Genomic DNA, 18,726 nt, shown 5'->3' on the forward strand with positions numbered 1-18,726 from the left:
CTCATGGTGACCATTGGCCAAGTTTATTTCTAGTTTTCTTGATATAATATTAACATATCATACATTTCCATAATGAAATCCCCTTTAAAGAGTTGTATATACATCACAATCAGTTCTCCGGGGGGGGGGGGGCCCCCTCCTGCACTGTTTAATCCCCAAATGACCTCACCCTCTTCACACACACCCCCCCTCCACAACCCAGGGAAAGCACTGCATCAGCTATTGTCTCTGTGCATGCACTGCTGTGCTTCTCAAACTGGGAGACCCAACAGAAGGAAAAGTAAAACCTAAGCGAAGCAGCAAATAGAAAATAATAATCACATAAACATAAAAATAAAGAGTAAGATAGAAAAGGCCACCACTATTTAAAAAGCCAGAGAAGACATTTCTGTCATGGAACAAGTGAGAAATATTTGAGCCTAGAGCAAATTCACATTGAATCAAGAGGGAGGTTAACTAACCCAAGTATCCTATTATACTGTCATTCCATCCGCCACGTGTTAGTCCAGGTTGACTAGAGAAGCAAATCCAGAGGCACTCATATATGTATAAGAAAGAACTTTATATTAAGGATTAATTGCATATCAAGAAAACATCCCAGCCTAGTCCAATTCAAGTCCATTTTCCAGTACTAGTCCACAAATCCTCTTGAGACTCACGCAGTCACAAGCAATAATGCAGAATGCAGGAATACCGCAAATTGGTGAGTGCAGAGTCTTGTGGACACAGTGGTGGTGGCTCTGGCAGCAAACAGGGTCAGCCAGCAGGAAAGTGGAGGCAGAGAGAGAAGGGGAGGTTCCCCGGGCCTCAGAAGGCACACCCAGAAGGAGGCACTATCAGGCTGTGACCTGATTTACAGGTTCAATACCACCCCTGCAGTTTTATCTATCAAGTTGACATGTAATTATGTAACTACATAATTCATAATAAATTCATAATAATCTGATAGTAAAGTGGTTTGAGTCCTCCACCTGTGGCCACAGGGGATCTGCCAGAGGCTTAATCTGACTAGATGCTCTGTAGGTGGTGTTAGATTGGGGAAGGGAACGTGAGCTCACCTTGGGCACATGGAAGAATTACGACCAGTTGAGATGCAAACACTGCAAAGGAGTTTATTTTTTCTAGCTTGAGCTAGGCCTTCCCTCCCTCCACTGCCCAGCACAGCGAGGACTCAGCGTCCAAAAGGGAATCAGCCCCAAGTTCTTTGTTCCCTGGGCTTTTATTGGGTCAGAGACGGGGGCAGTCCAGTGTTGCTGTTCTTTAAATTTATTGGCATCAGCGTTGTCCAGTGGTGGTTGGTGAGCAGTTCCGCGTGTATTCTCTTGACTGGTCACTTGGGGATATATGGTCGTTGCTCCCTACTGGTCAGTCTGGGACAGGTGAAGCTTTCTCTGACAGAATTACCTCAGTGTCCAGGAATCTGAAATTAGAGCTTAAGCCTGCCCCAGACTTTGGTTTTATACAGCCTGTCATGGTGCTGGTGCCGGCAGTTGTAAACCAGGACCCCACAGTGGCTTTTGAGTTCCCACTGTCCTCCTTAGCATTTTACACTGTGAGTATACACAATTTAAACTCTGACACTTTCCCCTTAATCATATTTGGGTTTTGTTATTGGGCTACACAGGCTGGCATGCTTCTTCCATGTAGACTTAGTTGACACCTCACTTAAATGGCTGCTTCTTTGAAGTCAAGTCTTTAAGTCTCCTGACACTATTGCAATTGAGAGCTAGGCACCATCAGTTGTCTTCTTGCCCACACTTTGGTGTAGCCTTTATCTTCAGTGATCTTTCACGAAGGCCAGTATTGAGCAGGACCATGTTAACTGTTCCTGGAATGGGGCTAGGATTAAGTGGGAGCCCAGATTCCATCTGTTTGTCCATGGGTTATGAACAACTCTGGTTTACTTCGGCAGTCATATGGTGACAAAAACCAAAACCAACAGGAACAAAATCAAACAAAGAAAAGGCAGAACAACAAAAACCCAAAGAAACAAAAATGAAAAACATTGTCAGTCATCCCCCTCGGGTATAAGGCGATTGCATGGATAACATCAATAATTCATCCAACGACATATAACTTAAGATACTGTTGTTATGAGGAGTTATGAGAGTATGGTCTGTGAGCTATGATCCATGAGTTGTTGCTTTGATTTAATTGATTGAGCTCTGTGTACACAACATGGGGCTTGGTGTGAGGGGAGAATTTCCTGTGCTATTTCTTTCAAGGGCAGATCCTTGCCTCTCAGATTAAAACCTGTCATATTAATGCAAGGGAAGCACTGAGGTACTAAATACATGGTGGCTCTGGGTCTCTTTTCATTGTACATCCGCTAAGCTAGGGGTCCCACCCAAGGTCCAATGGCCACTATTTCCAGTCTTGGGTGGCCACCCTTTGCTTCCTCTCCCATCAATTTTCCAGTCCTAAATCCAAGGGTGGGTAGTTTTGAGGTAGGGCCCAGTTCATTCAATAGGACTTCCACATTGCATCCTTCTGATAATGCTCCTTAGAAAATCACTTTCTCTTCTGTTTTAAGAGGTTTTCTACCATGAAGGATTAAGCTATAGTTAGCATTAACTATAAAATTAATTACAATTTCTGACTGCATTAAAACTTATTTGTAGTTAAGGGGTAAGATATCCAATGTGAATTAAATTGAGACCTCATTACAACTAAAATGCCTTCTTTGAATACCAGCATGCTTTGGTTTCTTTGATTTTAACTAGCATTCTGCAGGAAAAAAGGGTTTCGACTCCCATTAACACTCTCAGACACCCAGAGGCAGTTGTCCCTTGTCCTGTAGGGTCTCTGTGAGTTGGCATCCATTCCGTGGCAATGAGTTTTAAAGAGGACTGTCTACAAAGGCAAAAGTCAGCAACCCAAAAGAACTCCAAAAACTCTCCACTTTTCTTTGGCTCCTATGTAACGAAAGTTTTTTCGAGGGAAGGGTGGAGATGCAGTTGACATTAGGTATGCTCCAGTCGAAGAATGCGGTTCAACCCTATCTACAGGGTAAAAAGCCTCTGACAGGAACAAGGGAGGGTCACACCCTCAGAGTGACTAACACCTATCACACAGCTACAGGTCACCTGGTTATCTGTGCAGTTCACCCTATTCACTCACGACGTAATTCTTCCGGTGACGGACGCTTCAGAAGCAGCGCTCACTGGAAGAGCAGCCCAAGTTGGGGTTTGACACGCATCTCAGATTCTTGTAAAGGTAAGGTGTTACAGGGGACCTGCTGTCGGGATTTTACCAGCATCTCAGAATTTCAGCACTGAGAGTCTAAAACATTTTAGGCACTAGAAATACTTTTCAGGCACCAGGAATCGTTCCTTTAAAAAGTGACTTCCGAGTTCATGGCAGGGGTAGAAAAGCATCCTAGAGCAATCAACTAATAGGATGTAAGCAAAAATACGGGAAAGTACACGAAAACGTGACTTGATTGGGGGGACAGAGGCGGGGAGTTCGTGTTTGGAGTGGCGGGTCCTCAGCAGCTTCCCTTCCAGAGCTTTCGCGTCCCCGGTTCGCCCAGCACCCGGCGGGCACACTTAACATTTTAATCACGCCTCCGCCCCCACCCCCACCCTCCGAATTCCTTTCTGGCGGCGGCCCCGCCGGGGGCTCCCTTCCAGGCCGCCCAGCTTATCACCCCCGGCGCGGCCACTTTCCGGCCGCGGCCAGGCGAGCCTCCCAAAGTTTCCTGTGACGCCGCCGTCCGTGTCCAGCCCCATCCCGTCCTCACTGCCCCCTGGCAGCTCCGGACGCGGGCTGGAGAGGAACCCCTCCCGGAGCCAGGAGCAGGCCCAGAGGGAGGCGGCTTGGCGCGCGCCCACCCGGCCGGGCGCCTGGGCCCCGCCCCCTCGGGGGTCCGGGCCAATGGCCGCGCCCCGCCTCCTGGGAGGTGGTGGGAGGGGGGTGAGGGGTCCGGCGTCAGAGCCCGCCTTCCGCCTGCATCCATTGGCCGCGGCCTCTCGGGTGCCCGGAGACCGGAGTGCAGTGGGATTGGCCACAAAGGCTCGTGACAGCTGCGCTCATTGGCTGTGGAGGTCCCCGTGACGCGGGGTGGTGACTGGCTCCCGTGTCTGAGGGGCTCCGGCTTGTCAGGTTCTAGGTAGGTGCATTTCGCGCCGCCCGCGGCGGGCGCTGTTGCCCGGGGCAACGCCGGGGGAGGGGGGATGGGAACGAAGGGCCGTCGATCTCGGGGGTACTAGCCCCCGCCCGCAGGGGGGCGCCCCGGATTCGGCCCTGGCGCCTACGACTGCGCGGAGTACTCTTCCTGTGCCCTCGGCCACCCCCCCCACCCCGCCCCAGGCTGCGGGGTCGCCCGCCCATCTTCCTGCCCGCGGCGGAACATTCCTGGTTGGGGCTTGGACCGCGCTGCACGGCCGGCCCTGCGAGGCCCGCCCCTCCCACCAGCCCGGGACCTGGAGGCTGAGGGGGCGGGTGCGGGCGCTGGCGGGTCGAGTGGGCCCCGCCCCGTCGCGGGATCCGGGTGCTGCGGGACCTGGGACAGTGTAGGCGCTTTGGCAGCAGCCCGTCGTGCCCGCGCTGTTTTACTCCGCGTGCCGCTTTCCTCGGCCCCGCCTTCCCGTTGGAGTGGCCACCCCCTGAACCAGAGGTGTTCCCCTAATCCTTTCCCACCTCCGGGGCCCTTTCATCGCCCAGGACCCCTGCTGAGTACACGCCAGTGCACCGCCCTAGTGCCATCTTCCCTGCTTTGGCTCCCACTTTGCATCATCTCTCCCATCCCGGCCCTCAGTGTGGCTCCTCAGGTCCAGACCAGAGACTGGCTCTTGGTTCGAAGCTACCACAGCGGAGGTCAGAGGTGGAGAGGCAGCATCTGCTCCCCTCCTTCGTGGCCACTTAGGTTTGGGGAGGTGTATGGAGGCTTTGCGTCGGCTTCAGGCTCAGTCTTCCTTAGATCAGCTTTCTAAAACACCAGCCAGGCTGCTGTTGGTCGGGCCAGTGTACCTTATCGACCAATGGAAGGTTTCCTATGAAATGGTTGCTTTATTTTTAACTTTGTCCATTTGTGAATTTCCTATCTAGTGTTGTGTGCTTACAAAATCGATCGTTTATTTGTTGAAGCCGATAACTTTATTTCCGTGTTTTATGCCTTATGGTTAAAAATAATGAACTTTTAAGCTGTTTTATTCAGAAGAAGATGCCTACAGCAATCTTACCATCATTTTGCCATAAAACTTCACTGAAAGTGCTGAAGTACTGTTTTTCTCCAAATTAAGATCCTTTTTTTCCAAACAGCTTCCCTATTTATAAAACTGTAGCGATAAAATCAGAAGATAAACCAAGACAGTTTTAGTGGTTAAAGACTAGAACATACTTTTCAGCCTGTGCACTGGGAACAGGATTAGACGGGGAAAGGTATTGCAAAATTCAGTAACTTCACTAGTGCTGTGGGCACTGTAAACCTATGCAGACTTTAGAGAGGGATCCATAAGAGTCACCGTTACCAATGTGAAGATAGCAAAGGAAGGGTGAGTGCATCTTTCGTAACTTAGGGCATCATTTCTGCTAATACTGCGAGCCGAGCCGAAGGAAATATCCTTACAGATGTATTGGGAGTATATTAAAGAGAGCATGTAGGCATACTTTGAACTTACTGTTTTATAGGAAAGACTTTTGGGGGAGTTGTTTCTCTTCCGCCTAGTAGTTAACAACATTAACTGAATACCATCCAACATTACGTAGTATCTAGTTAGTGCAGCTTCTGCACTGTCTTGAAGGATGATTTCAGTAGTGTAGAAGAAGTAAATTAGGCTGTTGTTAGAGGAATCACTTTCATTTCATCTTCAGCTGTTATGTAGCTAACTGGCCTGAGAACATTGCAAGTTTGCTTGTTTCCTCTTTCATTATTTTATAATGAAACATTTGAAATATACAGACAAGTTGAATTATATAGTGAATATACACCAATTGGACAACAAAGATCTTTTTGTGAGAGTGGTTACAAAGGTAAACAGTAAAAAGAGAGATGCGAAATTACGAAGTTTGAAAACCAGCATAAAAATATTTCATATTGAAATACTGTAAGGTACTTTATTTCTGTGCATAGGTGGAAATAGTGTTTGTATAAATAATAGTAATTTCGTTTCATGAAGTTTTTTATTATGAAGCAGGCTGGTGAGGGAGAAGGAAGTCATCCTTGGTAAATCAAAGCTTATATAATACATTGCATTTTGATGATCAGCAAAAAGGAAATTAGTGAACTTGCTATATAAATGAAAGTTTTAAGATTAGACATATGTATTAATAGTCTATAGTTTTGTATTTGATTTTTTTGAGTGCACATTCTTTTCAGAGAGCTGCATGGAGCTAACAATTATTCAATATGATGGTCACAATAAATTGGATCAATCTATTTTTATATATAAGAATATATTGCTGTGATGGACAAAAGCTTGCTTATAAATGTGGCCTTTTCTTGCAGAATATTTTGTGCAGACTGAACTAATTTACCTAGAGTGACAAGTAAATCGATAGGACTGAAAATTGTATTGGGCATTTTGTCTTATGGTTTTGATAAAGGAATGCTTTAATCCAGAACTTTATAATAAAGGAATAAGTTTAAATGGGTATGAATTCACAAGTGTGTATATTTGTAATTCCCCATTTTGGGAAACCCTTGCACTGTAATTGTTTGAAGCGTGCTTTTCAGTTTTCTTATATCCTAAATCTGTTTTTCATACTTTCTCATTTATGTAACTAATTTCTTAGATAATAAAAGTATGAACTATATTATAGAATGGATAGATCTCTAGATTGCTTTATTGTAATTTTAAAAATCTCTCATTTGTCTTTAGCATGCTTGTATAGTTAACCTTTCATGCCATTGAGAGTTTAAAGAGAACAGTAGGAGTCCTGGTGGCAGCGGGGTTGTGCATTTGATTGTGTGATACACAGGGTCAGCAGTTCGAAACCACCAGCTGCTTCGCTGGACACCACCAAGGTTTTTGTTACGAGTTATAGTCTCTGAAACCCACTGGGGCAGTTTCTCCTCTGTCCTATAGTCAGCATCGACTCGATGGCAGTGAGCTTGGTTTGGTTTTTGAAAACACGTCTTAATTTTAGAACTTTAGTGGTAGTTCTACAAGTTTGAGGACTCAAGTTAAATCAAAGCTCTAGCTTTGCCCTTTTCCTCCCTTTCCCCCTCTCTCCTTCTGACCTCCTTCTTCTTATTATGTTGTTTATGAAAGTTACATGAGTTTTAATTAATTCAGAAAATTATATGGAAAAAAAATCACTTTTCATTTTAAAATTGCCATTGAGTCAATACTGATTCATAGTGATCCTATAGGACAGGGTAGAACTGCCCTGTGAGTTTTTCCAAGACTGTAATTGTTTACTGGAATTAGAAAGCCCAGTCTTTCCTGCTGAGCAGCTGGTAATTTCAAACTGCTGACCCCTGTAATCACAGCTCAGTGCATAACCAGTACACCACCAAAGCTCCTGTCGTCATTCTAACAGAGTTAATGTGAAATAGCTGAAACTTCAGGTTCTTCTATAACTTTCTATTTTTTTTCCATTTTAATCAGTATCATTTTTGGGGATCTGTGCATGGATTTAAACCAGAAAGTTTTGTATTTGAGACTCAGTTACTCTAAATTAGAAGAGACGATCAAAGGTGCGAGGTTTGAAGGGACTACAGGACGAGGTAGAGCAGAACCAAGGCAGATCTAGGCAGCTACCCAGTAAGTGCAAATATAATCCTAGTTACCCTTATAAAACTAATGTGGCTGACAAAATAAAGGGTTTCTCAGGTTTTTCCTTGGGAATTAAAACTATTTAGGTGAGATGAAATTTACTTAATACTTTTCTAGAAAGTACAATTTCTCTATTCCTGAGTTAGTACATATTCCGTTATTTAAATTTTATATATGATTTATTATTAAATATTCTCATACTGTTGTTAAACGATGGGTAATTTTCAGTCTTATCAGGACTTGCTATTGTTTCCTCCTTTATTAGTAATTAAAACACTGCACATTTTTGTCTAGGTATTTCTTTTCAGGTAGTAAAAAGAAGATCTATTTATTTTGGAGCTAGACAGTCTGTATTTCACTTTTAGTTCCTCTTCTGTGGGATTTTAGGCAAATTACTTAAATCTTTTTAAACCACTGTTTCCTCTTGTACAAGACCAAACAAAACTAAACTCTGCCACCAAGTCGGTTCTGATTCATAGTGATCATATAGGACAGGTTAGAACTTCCCCCTGTAGGTTTCCGAGACTAACTCTTTATGAAAATAAAAAGCCTCATTTCCTGTAAAGTGACTGGTGGTTTGGAACTGCTGACCTTGCAATTAGCAGCCCAATGAGTAACCCACTATGCTACTAGGACTCTATTCCCCAGAAGTTTGTTAGCAAGCCTGAATGGCACATTCTAGGTAAAGTGCTAGCATTGTGCCTGAATTTAGGAAGGGCTCAACTGCCATTTTTAGGTCCTTACGTGGCAATTTTAATTTTCTCTCAATGTGTGTGCTTCATTAATGTTATTGTTAGTTGCCATTAAGTGGATTTTCACGCATCGCTTCCCCAAGTACACAGAGTAGGACTACTCTACAGGGTTTCAAAGTTCTGGCCTTTGGGAAGCGGATTGCCAGGATTGTTTTCTGAGGTGCCACTACATTTAGATTGAGGCCGTTAAAATAATGTACACAAAGTTAACTTAGATTGAATGATATTTATATTTATATAAATAACTAGAAATATCTCATACTGGTTACTTTGTAGTCTCTTTTCAGTGGGGATCATAAGAAATTTACTTTAAATTGTTTTGTTTTTAACCCCCAACTATTTCCAGTTTGCCTGGATTCCTGAACTCTTTCCCATTAACCTTAGATTACTATCTGTTACAATGCAGTGCCCAAATTCCTTTCATTTAAACCCCAAATATTTGTTGTTAGATGCCTTCAGCCGGTGTCCCGCAGGAGGCAGTGTGATCCACAGCGACCCTGTGAGCAACAGAGGGACACACTGCCCCGTCCTATGCCAGCGTCACACTTGTTCCTGTGATTGAGCCTCAGAGGTGTAGAAAAGCCACATATTACTTTATTAAATGTAATTTAGTAAACTTGAACCACATTTATTTAAACTGTGTAACACTAACACTCTAATACATAAAACTATTTGTATGTTTTTCTGCCTCATTCCTATGTATTTTTAAGGTGTGGGATCTTATAAAGATCCCTATTTCAGAATTTGTACTCTATAAGTGAAGGTTCTGGTTTTTAAAGAACATGGTTTCAGTACACAGGCCAGCCTATAGTTATTGTGTGGAGTGGAGCCTCAAGTTTCACTGCCATCCAGTGAATTCCAATGCTGAGTGATCCTCTAGACCCAGGAGAAAGACTGTAACCCGGTAAGGGAGTAGAAGGCCTCGATTTTCTCCTGATGAGAGGCTGGTGGTTTCAAACTGCTTTTGGTTAGTAATCCAGTGCATAACCCACGATGCCACCAGGGGTCCTGAACCGAGTAAAAATCAAAAATAAACTACGCTTGCTGCTGTCCAGTGGATGGTGACTCCTAGTGCCCCTATGGGACAGGGTAGAGCTGTCCCTGTGTGTTTCCGTGACAGATTCCTTAGGGTGGTAGGAAGTCTCAGCTCTCAGAGTAGCTGGTGGTTTTGAATTGCTTACGTTGAGGAGCATAGTCCAGTGCATAACTGCTATGCCACTGGGGCTCAGAACCAAATAAAATGGGTTGAATTCAGTAGCCTTCCTTGTCATCTTCAACAGTAAAACAAAGAGTTTGTGACCTGAGTCAGCGATCCTCAGTATCTTCCCCCATCTGAGTACAAGATGCTCATGTGTTATATATTTCAATGTGCAGTTTCATATTCTTGCTGTAATTCCATATTACATACTCCATAACTCCCATCTCAAGAATGCTTATAATGCAAGTGACTGAGGATGACTTCTTTATAAGGATGATCATGAATCTCCTCATTATTAAGAAAATTAATTAAATATACTTAAGAATTATTTTTACTATAAATACTTAAGAAACACCTTAAAGCACTACATTGGAGACTTAAGTGATAACCACATTTTCCTGAGATGAGTAACTCTTTACTTTTTGTCAGTCTTGTAATGCCACAGAAGAAAAGGTTACTATGATAATTTTATGTGATCGATAGTGGAGAGTTTTACATTTTATTATTATTATTTTTTATTATTATTATTTTTTAACAATTTATTGGGGCTCATACAATTCTTTTCACAGTTCATACATATATATACATCAATTGTATAAAGCACATCTGTACAGTCTTTGCCCTAATCATTTTTTTCTCTTTTCTTCTTTTACATTTTATTAGGGACTCATACAACTCTTACCACAATCCATACATATACATACATCAATTGTATAAAGCACATCCATACATTCCCTGCCCCAATCATTCTCAAGGCATTTGCTCTCCACTTAAGCCCCTTGCATCAGGTCCTCTTTTTTGAGTTTTACATTTTAAAGAGTAATTATTTGTGAGCACTTAAACGGGTTTCAATAACTGCACCATTTTGCCTTTCTTGTGAATAAATAGCACCATTTTTGGGTAGAAAGATTGAACTCAATGTTCTAGTAGAAAATATGTTACTTGCGGAAGAGCTATTCCCATAGCTGAACTAACAGTGTCAGAAAGGGAAGCTCTGGATGCTCCATTAATTATAACTGTCCATTTGATATCAGATTTTAGCATTTCGGGATGAATTTTTATTTACTAGATTTGTTTAGTGTTTAAAAAGGTCTTTTTAAATATTGGCTCAGTCAGAAAGATATCTTTAAAATTTCATCTGTATGAATTAGATTGCTTTTAAATTACTTATTTTATAGGTAAGTAACATAATTTAGAATAAGAAGTAAAGACTTAGAAAAACTAAGTTTAGTAGTCTGTTATTCACAAGTGATTATTTCTGGAAACCTAGGAGGAGCTCTGGTAGCCCTGTTGGCTAAGCGTTGGACTGCCAACCCCAAAGTCAGCAGTTCAAGCCCACCAGTGCTGAGTGGGAGAAAAGATGAGACTGTCTTGCTTCAGTGAAGATATACAGCCTTGGAACCCCTACATAGGTTTGCTATGAGTCAGAATTTGACTCGATGACAAAGGGTTTAGTTTTTGGGAATCTAGGATGTAACTTCCTCCATAAAATAGCAAACTCAAAATGAAACTCACTGCCACTGTGTCAGTTCCTTGACCCTACAGGACAAGGTTTCTAAGACTGTTATCTGTAACTCTTTACTAGAGTAGAAAGCCTTGTCTTTCTCCTGCGAGTGGCTGGGGTTTGGAACTACTGACTGGTTCGGTCAGCATTTCTCAACTTGTGGGTTGTGAACCCTTTGGGGGTCGAATGACCCTTTCACAGGGGTCGCCTGGTTCATAACAGTAGCAAAATTACAGTGATGAAGTAGCAACGAAAATCATTTTATGGTTGGGGGTCACCACAACATGAGGAGCTACATTAAAGGGTTGCGGCCTTAGGAAGGTTGAGAACCACTGGTTTAGATAGTAGCCCAATGCATGACCACTACACCACTAGGGCTCCTTCCATGAAATACAGTAATTTTAACAGAAGAATGCAAGTGAGTCCTCAGACCTTTATTGATTTTGTAAATAGGACTCAGTCATTGAAGTTGTTAAGAAAAAATTTGTTTCTAAAGCAAAAGCTGGACGATTGCTTTAAAGCCTATTACTCAGGCAAAGATTCTGATTCTTGGCACGTGTGTCTCTTGGGGTGCGCAGAACAAAGGGACTTTTCTTGGCTTAAACACAAAACTGTTGTACTGTCACAAAGTTGAGTGAGTCTTTGGTCTCTGTGGTATCTGATGTTTGTTGCTTTTCTTTGGCAATGTCCTCCCTACCCCACAGCTCTAGGAACTGAACACATCGGTAGGCTATGTTCTTTCTTCTTTCTCCTCGTCTTCAGCATGGGAGACATTCCCCAAGCTTCTCCTGTCAGTTGGTGGGGCTCTACTGTTAATTTCATAGTATGCTAAAAATTACATTTCACTCGTCTTACAATACTCAGTTTTGGTAACAGATGGCTCAGTAACTGCGTTAGCACTTTCCCATAAAAATGCTCTTGCGGTGCCCTTGAGTTTGTGTATGTTCTTACACAGGCTAACCATCATTTCAACTCTCAAAATATCCTGAAAATGTTTTGGTAGCAATTGTAAAATACTGCTTGATGTGATTGAACTATGGAACAATATGATACCTGTATTATCTCCCAATAAAATAGGTTAAAAAAAGCTTTTTTATTTTTTTGCTCTGCTAGAAGCAAAGGAAATATTTTCAATCACCATGTTTTTGTTTGTTTCCATCTGTGATGTTAGTGGATTTAGTAATAGTCCAGATCTAGTTGCCATTACATTTTACGTGACTCTGAATTTATTCCAAACGGTGTACAGTGTGACTAGCTACCATAATTAGCATCTCAAATGATCCATTACACTGGGTGAATTTGCTACAAAAGATCTTTTTAAAGTGTTGAAAAGCAAAGATGTCTCTTTGAAGACTATGTTGTACGGACGCACATCATGGTGTTTAAAGTCCCCCTGTAAGAAGAGCCCGGCTGGCATAGTGGTTACAAATTGGACTGTTAACTACAGGCCAGCAGTTTGAAATATCACCTGCAACTTGGAGAGAACCATGGGCCTTTCTACTTCTGTAAAGAGTTAGTCTCGCAAACGCCCAGCGTCAGTTCCACCCTGTTTTACAGGGTGGCTATGAGTTGGATTCTGACTCAATGGTAGTGAGTTTCTTATTCTGTGAAAGCTGGACAATGGAAAAAAGGCCTGAAGAAGAATTGATGCCTTTGAATTTTGGTTGGCAATTCATATTGAAAATGTCATGAACTGCTAGACAGAACAAACAAACCTGCTTCAGCAGAAGTGATAGACTGCGCCTTAGAACTGAGGACAGTGAGACTGTCTCATGCACTTTGGCCTGCTGTCAGGAGAGGCTGTCGTGTGTGGTAAAGTACAGGGGCAACAAAGAGAAAGAGCTTCAATGATATGACTGGACAACCATGGTTGCAGTCATTTGACTTGAATATCACAACAACAATAAAATAGCAACAATTGTGAGGATGGTGTTGCATTCTGTTATGTAGGGTGGTTGTGATTCTCAACCAACTGGATCCCACCTAACAACAACATTATCACTTTCTTAGGCTGCTTTCCTTTTTATGCACGGAATAAATAGGCAGTGGTAGTTAAAATAAGAGAAACTGAACAATGCGGTTGTCTCATAATTATTAATGACAAGTACCCTGCTACATCACTATACCAATCACTTTTAACCCTCTAACACTTGAATTTTTAATTTCAGGAAAAAAATTTTTGTTCTTTCATTGTTATCAATATATATATTAATATGTACATTTAATTAAATGTTATAAAAACATCACACTTGACATTATAGGGATAAAGAATTTTTAGAGTCTAAATTGACTAGAAGGTAATGGGTCATTGTTTTGTTTGCTGTGTGGTAGACAAAGTATAAATATGTTGAGATTTATATACAATAGTAATTTTTTATAAAGCAAGAGAATAGTTTCTCTTACTGTCTTTTATATATGTGTGTGTATATGTATGCATATATATTTATATTCACATACAAACGCATGTATATAAAAACAATGTGCTTCCAAAAATTCATGGGAAAATATAATTCAAAGGTAATGGATTTTTTCCATGAATTTTTGAAATATATCTCATAAATAAATCTTATATCTTATAAAATATTGTTTCAGAAACTTGTGTTAAGCAAAGTAAAATGTGAAGCTATTGCTTCTCAGCATACTTCCATCTAGATCTGTACATTTCTGAAGGTGATGTTTTCACATCCCTACTCCTCTGAAGAGTTCTGCACTCCTCTCTGTACACCACGTCCAAATGGCAATTTGGACACCCTGGAGACACTCGAATCATGTTCCTTATAAATGTCTTCTGAGTTTTGGGACCCAAAGAAGTCCAAAGGGGCAAAATTAGGAACTGCACAGTGGGTCGAGGAAGCTTTCCCAATGAAATTCTTAAAGGACAGCACTGCTGTCCTCCATGGATAAGCAGGTGCGTTGTTGTGATGGGAAGACATTTCATGTGCAACGTGAACAGGTCTTTTTCTCACTAGGGCAGTTTTCCATTTTCTGAAAATTTCTTAAGCTCCTGGGATTATGCTGTGTCTTTTGAGAAAATCTACCAAGGCACCTCCTTGGGAATCCTGAAAACCATCGCTATAATCTGAGCTGCCCTCTCTGCCTTGAATTTAACTGACCCAGTACTTCCCCTTAGTAGCCACTATTTAGATTTAACTTTATTTTTGAAGGTACCCTAAAGACTAAGAGAATTGGACCACTCTTCTGATGAGAAAACTTGTGTTCTTAAAGAGTAATCTTTAGATGAGAGAACTTGTCTAAATAGTCTCACTAGACTTTGCAGAGTGACTGTGTTCTTCTGAACTGAAACCCTAGTTGTGGTACTTTTTCACACACACACACACACACACACACACACACACACACACACACACACGGTATGATGGCTGCTTGCTTTTATTCTCAGGAAGGCTTTCTCCACCCAGCGTCTTCCAGAGGCTCGAGGATTACATTTTCTAGGTTTTGCAACTTCCATTTAAAAAGAGGTTTCATAACCAAAGTTCTTGGAAAAATCCTAGATTATGTCGCATTCAATTGATTTGATCATGTCTTTGATCCTCCCTGGAAAATGAGACCGGCTTGCTACTAGAAAAGGGAATAGGCAATGTTTTAGTCACCTGTGAGCAGCATGAACTGAAAGTCATGGTGTGATGTTTCACTGAAAGAAATGCAAAAACACAAAGCACCCCCCTACCCCCCCACAAACTGAAAAGAAATAAAGGGGAGTGGATGCTGGACAAGCTGTAGTAAGTATATTCTTCCCAGTGCGTATAGATGCATATATATACATATATATGTATACACCCTTAAGAAAAAGGCCTTTACCTAATCTAATGCAGATATTTCACTTACATTTTCTAATGCATACATCCCCCGTCACCCACTACCAAATGAAGACAACCCCAGGACTGATTTAGTTACTGCGTCTGACTTTAGTATCTCTGGATAAATCCTCACAATTGTGTAAATAAAGCTCATTAATGTTTAGCAACTTGTGATTAACTGATAAATATAATTCAAAACAAAAACAAAAACAGTCGTCCAAGTTGGAAGGAAAGTGGCAACAAAACCTCTCCATTGGAAAAGAGAAAGAACCCACAGAAGTGTTTACTCCACAGCACACATTGGTAGACCTCACGGGGCAGGAATGTCACAGGCTTCTTGCACGGTCAGGAAGGTGGTTAGCCAATATGGCTGCTTTTGGTTTTGTCACCTGGGAGGATTTCTTTTGTTCTTTTTTTTCATGGTATTGTGGAGGTTCCCTTACTGGGGAGTATATTACGTTGGAAGCCTACTTTTTGTTCGTGAGGAGTCTTGTCCCTTGGAACCCCTTCTGGGACTCATGAATAACAAGCCTTGTTTGTTGGGAGTTTGTGTTTTAGCAAACCCCAAAAGAGCATTGGTCCACATTGGGTTGCTAACTCTAAGGTCAGCATTTTGAACCCAGTTCTGTAGGATAAAGATGAGGCTTTCTGCTCCCTTAAAGATTTCCTGCCTTGGAAACCTGTGGGAGGGGTAGATGGGGGAGCGCAAAGAATCCCTGAAGGAGCCCTAGTGGTATAGTGGTGAAATGCTGGGCTGCTAACCACAAGGTTGGAAGTTTGAACCTACCAGTTACTCTTTGGAAGAAAGATCAGCCTTTCTATTTCCATCAAGCGTTACAGCCTTTGAAATCCACGTGGGGCATACTGCCATGCCATATCAGTCACCATCTTGGCCTTTGCTGCAGGCTTCTCCCATATTCTAGACTGAAGTGGCTGCCCTTACTTCAGTTAGAAGTTCTAACATCCACTTTTTTTTTAATTTTAAAACTAAGTAGTACCCTATAGTTCCATCAAATGTAGATACACAATCTGATCCGTGAAAGACAGCATTTTACCAGCTCTTTTTCTTATTTAGGAGACTGAATTCTCACTAGAACAGTGAGAGTCCAGATCCCTCCATTTCCCATTGCTGACTCTCATTTCCAGACTTCACGACTGTGTATTTTTCAGGCTTCTTTTGGCTGCCAATAACAGGAGCCCCCATTCCCTCCCCATCCCTGCTAATGATAACTCCATTCTTGCATTTGCTCAGCCATAGTACTTTGAAAGTTGCTCTTAATTATTCTTTTCTTTCACTTTGCCCACCCGGTCCTTTAGATTATTCCACTGACTCCAAACCATATCTGAAATTTGTTCTCTTTTCATCACTTCTACGTCAGTCGCTCTGCTTCAGCACCGTTCTGTCTCTTCTAGATGAGTTTTGACAAGCCTCTGCTATTACTGTTGCTTCTTCAGTAGCGCCCTGTGGCATTCTTCATAAACTGTGAAGCGTTCACATCACAGTTTGTACTCAGAGTCATTCAGTGTTTCCCATGCAGCTCTTAGTGAATAAGGTCAAGTCCTTAAAGTGAGCGACAGTTTCTTGCTCTGTCATGCTCTGCGCACGAGTAAGTCTGAACTCAGATTTTACGGTTTGCTCTACCACTCTCTCTATTACCGGCCTCCTTGCTCTTCCTTAAATGGAGACGTCACACCTGCCATCCATCTGCCTGGAATAGTCTTCCCCTACGCATCCATGTGACCCGTCTTTATCTTACGGTATTTGTTTGGTATAATCTTTTATGATCAACTACTAGAAACTCGAAATCTCTACCCTCCCTCATAATCCTTATTAACTTTTCTTGCCTCCTCATTTTAATCTAATTAATTTTATTTAAAGGAACCCTGGTGCTGCTGTTGCATCAGCATTGGGCTGTTAACTACAAGGAACTACAAGGTTGGTGGCTCAAACCCACCAGCTGTTCCAAAGGAGACCGGTGAAGCTGTAAATCTACAATTTGTAAATCTTTGGAAGAATATAAAATATTTGGTCTCTAGGAGTTGGAAATGACTCAGTGGGAGTGGGCTTGCTTTTTGTTGATCATAATTTAACATGACACATTTTATTCATTTATTTTATCTTTTGCTTGTTCTTTCTAGAAGAGCGGTTCTTTACATGTGGGTCACGAGCAGGCCATCTGTTCTGGTTAAGATTATAGCTTCAGAAACGCTGTGACTCCCTCACTACCCTTGAGCTGTTTCTGACTCATAGCGACCCCCGAGGACAGAAGAGAAACACCTCCCTTGGGTTTCCCAGGCTGTAAATCTTTACAGGAGCAGATGAGCTTCATTTTCCTCTTGTGGAGCAGTAGGTAGATTTGACCTGCTGGCTTAGTGATTAGCAGCCCAATGTGTAATCCACTGCGCCCTCTGGGGACCTTGGAAACTCATCTAGGGTCACTGTGAGTCAGAACCGACCCCGTGGCAGCAGGTTTGGGATTTTGTTTAGTAAGTGTGTCTAAGAAGAAGCCTGGTGGCACAGCGGTTAAGTCCGTGGCTGTTAATCTAAGGGTTTGCGGTTTGAAACCACCACCTGCTTTGCAGGAAAAAGATGTGGCCATCTGCTTCCATAAGGATTTACAGCCTTTTAGAACTCTGTGAAGGCATTCCTCCAGGGTTGCTCTGAGACCCAATTGACTGCACAGTGGCCATGTGGGTAACCATGTTCAGAACACTGGCACAGCTGTCCACCTGCCTTCCCTTCCACATGAAGAGGTATTACTCATTAAATCTCCTTGAGAGAGGAGGAAAGTTATCTCTTGTGAGAAAAACATGTTTTGTGTGCTGTCAACATTCCCTGACTCATAGAACCCTACGGGGCACAGTAGACCTGCCGCACATGGTTTCCTAGGCTGCCCTCATCCAGGCCTTTTCTCCCTTGGAGCAGCTGGTGGGTTCTTGTCACTCACCTGACCCTTAACTGCAGGAAACGTAACCACAGTGCCACCAGGGCACCCTTCTCCAGTGCTGGGATGAAGGGGGGTGGGGTCGTGGTGTGTGTGTGTTTGATATTTGTTTTCTTCAAAGTTCATTGGAGCTGTTTATCTTTAGAGAGTCACTCTCACTAGCTTATAAGGCTGGTTATTATGCAGATACCATGTGCCTTTTGCTCAGACAGGCCCTGACTGCAGAAACATGAGAAATCATTGTTTCTCAACAGTAACTCCAAATCCAAGCAGCCATTCACCTGAATCTCAGGTGTGACGAGAGTTAGGGGCAAATGTTTTCTTTTTCTTCTTTTTTCTCTCCGTCTCTTGACTCTTCCTTTCACTGGGTTGGCTCATTGTCAAACAGGAATTTACCATTTTCTTTCAGTTTAGCAATCTCAGCTGAAAGAGAACGTTCCTTTCTCATTAGTCAGCGTTCCTGCAGTAATTTTGGGGTTGAGTTGTACTGGTCACCTTTGGGTCACCGACCCATTCTTGAGATACATAGGGGAGGGAATATTCTGATTTCCCTGAGCTGAATCATATGCCTATTTCAGGAATTTGAGGGTGGGAATGACTAACTGGTAGGTAACCACAGCAGCAACAAGTTCAACAAAACAAAGTGGAAATACTGCTACTCAAAGTGGGAGAATAAAGGACAGCAAAGCTTTATTACTAATGTGCACACATAACACATTATCACTTGGGCAGGGGGTGGGTTGGGGTAGAAGGAGAAAGAATTTTCTTGTGTATAGACTTATCTGCTT

At 42.4% G+C, this 18,726-nt stretch overlaps 1 protein-coding gene across 3 annotated transcripts in view; it reads left to right on the forward strand.

Annotated features, from left to right (window-relative positions):
* The first annotated feature begins 3,142 nt into the window (after nt 1–3,142).
* FER (FER tyrosine kinase) overlaps nt 3,143–18,726 on the forward strand; it is a 459,241-nt gene continuing 443,657 nt past the window's right edge. The window contains exon 1 of one of the 3 annotated variants that reach the window (XM_075541367.1): nt 3,143–3,216. The gene's annotated coding sequence lies outside the window, so the exon portion shown is untranslated. Of the gene's footprint in view, nt 3,217–4,044; nt 4,112–18,726 lie in introns of those variants that run through there. The other 2 variants (XM_075541368.1, XM_075541366.1) reach the window with 2 other exon arrangements.

The sequence above is a fragment of the Tenrec ecaudatus genome, chromosome 2 (assembly GCF_050624435.1).
Source record: "Tenrec ecaudatus isolate mTenEca1 chromosome 2, mTenEca1.hap1, whole genome shotgun sequence".
Classification (NCBI taxonomy): domain Eukaryota; kingdom Metazoa; phylum Chordata; class Mammalia; order Afrosoricida; family Tenrecidae; genus Tenrec; species Tenrec ecaudatus.